The 5,287-nt window shown below is 39.1% G+C and overlaps 1 long non-coding RNA gene across 1 annotated transcript; it reads left to right on the top strand.

The window, feature by feature from the left end:
* Window positions 1-620: 620 nt before the first annotated feature.
* LOC149834631 (uncharacterized) lies at window positions 621-4,409 on the top strand. Its single transcript, XR_016432553.1, has 2 exons — window positions 621-833; window positions 3,971-4,409. It is a non-coding gene; the product is annotated as an uncharacterized LOC149834631 (long non-coding RNA).
* The last annotated feature ends 878 nt before the right edge of the window (window positions 4,410-5,287 follow it).

The following is a 5,287-nucleotide window of genomic DNA, read 5'->3' as shown; positions in this document are numbered from 1 at the left end:
CCGGGGCCGATCGACCCTCTCTCTCTCTCTCTCGGTCCCTCTGTCACTTTTTTTTTGACAGGTGCTCGCCGACAACCATGGCTGTCGGTTTGTGTTGCTCAGCAGGAAAGGAAACGAAGAAGAAGGGAATGGAGAGGACTCACCTGTTGTCGGCGCCAGATTTCGGTACGCATCCCTATGCCCCTTCTCTCCTCTTGCTCAATCTCTCTCTCACTCTCTTTCTCTCTGCGCTCTCCTCCTGCTCGAATGTGGGGGATGGTGCACCGTGAGGGCTATAAATAGCCCTCGCGGTAGGGTGAGGATAACCCTCACCCTCCCGCGCGTCGATCGTGGGGGTTGAGGTTTATCCTCTCCTCTCTCATCGCAAAGTGTGGAAAGGGGTTTCTCGATTTTTGGGGAACCGACTCCCCCCCCCCCCCCCCCCCCCTTTTTTATGTTTATCCCCTTCGGCGACTTCGTCAGAGGGGGTTTACAATGTCTTTCTCTCTCTGTCATCTCCTTCCCCCCTTTGTCTTCTTCTCTCTGTCTTCCCTTTCACCCTTGGTCTTCCTCTCTCTCTGCTTCTTGGTTTCTCATTTCTGTATGGGGTTTTGACCGAAAGGTGTCACCGACTATTTTAGGGTTTCGTCATGCCTAAAACAACCACCGGCCAGTGACAGCTTCTCAACAAAAGATTGAAAGGGGTTTCTTGCTTGTCGTGATCGGTCCACGATGCTTCTGGTGGTCACATTCAACCGCGATAGTACTTCTGCCAGTATAAATACCCTTCGTCCCTTTGAGATAGCAAAAAGAAGACCATCTTTTTTCCCTTTGAGAGGTAAACTCTTCAAAAGGTACGTCTCCTTCTAGTCTTCCCCTTTCCCATTAGTGGTTCTTAACTTTCTTGGCTTGGTTCTTATGCTTCCTTTCTTTAATTGAATCTTTGAAAAAAGAAATGGGAAAATGGTCGTCTGATTTTGGGTGATGAGACTCTTTTAGGCATCATTTTCCAAGTGGTGGTGTGAACTTTTTTTACCATTTTTGTTCTGATGGCCTCAAGTTATGCTAATGTCATGTTGAGCTGCTAAGAAACTTGAAACTGAAGCAACCAAAAAAGAACTAGAATTTGCTAAGAAGGTACTATCCCATGATGGTAAGAACTATGATGCTTGGTCTCACAGGTAGGTAAGGTGTTTACTTTTTGAATTTCTTGTAATTCTGTTGGTCTCTTGTTGAAGAACCGAGGCTGAATGTTTTTAATGTGAAACACGCTAGTGTTAAGAGATTGATCATGTCTTTTGTTGTCCCATTTGGTATGTGCTTTTCGAATTATCATTTAGTTGTCTTAGTCCTAATTCTTGATATTTCTGTATTTAAGATATTTCTTGAAATGAAACTGTCTTTCATTGGGTTCTCCAAGCATTAGGTGGATGCGGGTACGGGTGTAGATGCGGCGATGTGACACTTTAAAAAAACTTGGGTGCAGGTGTGTAGGGAGGGTATATATATATATATATATAAATGAACTTGATTAGGGTTAATTGAATCTAGTTTTGAATAGAAATGGACCTCAGCGTGGTTGACATAACCTAACACAAAGGAAGCTGTGTCCAAGTGTCGCACCCGCCTGGGTGAGGGTGTGACGCGGGTGCAGTGCCCTGTTAGAAGAGTCCATATGACATAGCTAAATATAAAAGACAGAAAATCTGAATTCCTTTGATTTTTGAAGTTTCAGGTTCTTAGATTAATGACTAGTGTAATATCGTGCTTTTTGTTGTTCAGCAGAGGGAAACACATTTTTGTCTCAAATATGTATGTGTCTAATTATCTTGTCTGTGCCTTCATTTGCTGGTGTCAGGTCAGAACAAGAAAGGGCCCAGAAACAACACATTTTTAAATTCTAAAGACCAAGAAAATCAAGTGTGTAAAAGGTTGCAATCTTTACTAGTTCATCTTCCTTTTCATCCATTTTAATTAAGTTTGCCTCAGTGGTTGATGTTCTTATTTGTTCCTTCAATATTCCATTATCCTATGTATGTCCCTCCCAGGAGGTCATTGCATATTCTAGTCAAAAAGCGAATATATTATACCATTTTTTTTGCCAATGTTCTTGCAGTCGTGTATAGTAAACCTGGTCATATACCTGTTTCTTGGGCTCTCTTAGACCTGAGACTTTTTAGGGTTGTTGATCTTGTTGTCACTGACCGTTTTGTAAATATTGATTGTTATATGAATTGAAGGTTTTAAGTGTCCTAAAATGGCGATCAGAAGATAATTGATTTATTTTTCAGGCAGCTTTGTCTGCTAAGAGAGCAAGAGAATTAGTGAGAACAAAAAGTGTCGTGAAATCATCATCTCATCTTGGAAAGCTTGCAGATTGCTCTGCAACGATCACAAATGCTGCACAAATCATCATCTCTTTTATGCCATTGCATTATGTGAAGTGTTAAGTGTCTGGGGAGTAATCACAAATGCTGCACCTATTATCCCCTGATTTGCCTCATTGTAGAGTATCCTAGGTGTTTGTTTAACCATGAATAGAAGATGCTAATATTATTTTTTTACTCATAGTTACCAAAAGAAAATTATAGCTAACCATCTAACACAGACAATATTTTGTAGATGTTCTATAATTCATTTAAAGAGTTGAAAAGAAAATTGCAGTTAACTGAAAAGCCTTGCCGAGTTGGGTTCCAGTCCATGCATTGCACAAACATGCAGAATATTGGCCTTGTGGTAATTCTCACTAACAGGAATTCTCAACGTATGTTCTCAAAGGTACTCTTAGATGAACTAGAAGAGATCTTAAAGTTCTTTATAATACATTATGAAATACTACCAATTCTAATTTGAAGAAAGCAAGTTTCTAAGATTCTATTTATTAACATAGGTGGCTGGCATGGCAAGGTTGAACCATGAGAATACAACCAAGCTGATAGGCTACTGTAGTGAGAATGATCTGTTTTCATGGATGTTGTTAGTCTTTGAGTATGCATCCAATGGAACATTGTACGAACACCTTCATTGTATGAACATTGTACGAGCACTCCTATTGTCATTTGCACTCTGATATTTATGTCTCTAACAGAACTTATGGACATGGATAGAAAATGTTCAAGCCAGTCAAATTGATCTGATATGGGTATGTAGCAGTTGCTTGCGATCTAACAAATGCCTCAGTTCTTTTTATTTTTATCATTTTCCTTGGGCTCAATATGAAGATCCTCATTGACAAGTTATTCTTTATTGTTCAGCTGGTTGATTTTGACAGTTGGAAAGCAATACTTTCAAGGTCAGGGAAAACTTCTTCTTTGCTCAACAAAACTGGATATTCCATAGATTTAGTTGGAAGAATCCGTTCAGATGTGAAAGGAAACACTTTTGCATTTGGAGTACTCTTACTGGAAATTATTAGTGGTATACCTCCTTACTGCAAGGAAAAGGGGTGCTTGGTTGACTGCTATGTCACATAGGTGTGGGTGCGGATGCGGCTACGGGTGAGGATGCAGCACTTTAAAAAAACTTGGGTGCGGAGAGTATATATATATATATATATATATATATATATATATATATATATATATATATATATATATATATAATTTTTAACAGTTTTAAGTTAACATTACGTATATGTATGTGCATTTATGTATTTATATATAATATAGATAAAAATGAACTTGATTAGGATTAACTGAATCTACTTTTGGATAGAAATGGACCTCTGTGTGGTTGACTTCACCTAACACAAAGGAAGTTGCGTCCAACTGTCGCACCTGCCTGGGTGCGGTGCGATGCTGGTGCGGTGCCCTGTTAGAAGAGTCCATGTTAGATAAGTTGACTGGGTGAGTAGTTCCATGTTAAATTAAGGTTGCATAAGAAATTGCAAATATTTGCTTACAGGATTGCCTTAATTTATGCATGAAATAAAGTAATTATGTGTGATAGAATAAACATTGATTAAAATGATTCAATTGAATTCGTGTTATAGGCAAGGCTGCCTGAGGTGATCTCTTGTTTGCTGGATACACAACTGAAATACTTCTGATATGAAGATGTCCGAGTCATATGTGAGGTGGGGAGTTTATGCATCCAACCTGAGCTGGCCAGGCGCCCACCAATGACGATACTATGCTCCATGCTAGAAAATGGCATTGATATGTCACCTACTGCTAATCTAAAGGAGTCTTCCTTGGCTTGGGCAGAGCTGGCCATGTCATCATAATCATTGAGAAGACTTTTGAGGTTGTGGAAAATCCCAATTCATGTGTGAATGTGGAATAAGACAGAATATCTTGTAAGGGTAGCTTGGTTTCTTTGGTTTTAGTAACTGGAGTTTTTTTTTTATTTTAACAGCATAGGATTTAGACGAGTGCTGAGCTATGTAGCATTAACTGGAAGAATTTTTTGTTATAATAAAATTTATTGAGAAATTTTCTGGTTTGATTAGTACCTCTTGTTATTTTGTTGCCACTGAATCCACCAGAGGTAATACAATATATTAAGTGAATACAATATATTTGGTCTTGGTATATTTCTTAATTGTGCTTTTGGTTAGGTCACTTAATATATTGTATTACCTTTGTGTGTATAGCTTTTGTGGTTGTCCATTTGTACATCTACGTCCAGACTGCATTTGACACTTCCAAATTAAGCTCACATGCTACGTCCAATGGGGAAGCAAAGAATCAGAAAGCTGCTGGAAGCCCAAACAACGTAAATTCTGCACAGCCAGCTTCTAGCGTTGTTGAGGGGTCTGTTCCAGTAACCGGAAAAACTGATGCTAAAGCAGTCAATGGAACTGCCAATGAGTCCACTCTAGAAGCTCGAAAAAGCGTGCAGGAAGAGATTATCAGAGAATTCACAGCACTAATGGTAGCTGGAAACTTGAGGGCAAGTGAGGCAGCAACTCTTGCTTCAAGGAAGATGATGGAGAGATTTGGCAAGCTCAATGCAGTCGCCATGCCAGAGTTAGGATGGTGTCGAAGAGAGAATTATTATTATTATTTTGTTTAACCTCTAACGATCTCAAGATGTCAACTTCCTTTTTTACCTGTTCCTTATACAATGTTAAATTTCCAACTGAGACATCTTTAACCTAAGTCTGATATATTCCATCATTGCTAATTTGGTGTTTCTAACTACAAGGTGTTCCAAGATTGTAGTGATAACTTGCAAGGTTACCCTCGTTTCTTTAATCCATGGTCATAATGTCTTCATTGGGGTCATGTGGTTTTAAACGTGACTGCATTTTTTCTTGAATTGTTGCTTGAGGAGAACATACGTGTTCAAGATGAACAAAGGGACT

This window comes from Nuphar pumila, chromosome 6 (genome assembly GCF_984573655.1).
Source record: "Nuphar pumila chromosome 6, dmNupPumi1.hap1.1, whole genome shotgun sequence".
Lineage (NCBI taxonomy): Eukaryota > Viridiplantae > Streptophyta > Magnoliopsida > Nymphaeales > Nymphaeaceae > Nuphar > Nuphar pumila.
The sequence above is the reverse complement of the archived record's forward strand: the minus strand, read 5'-3'. Positions and strand labels throughout refer to the sequence as shown.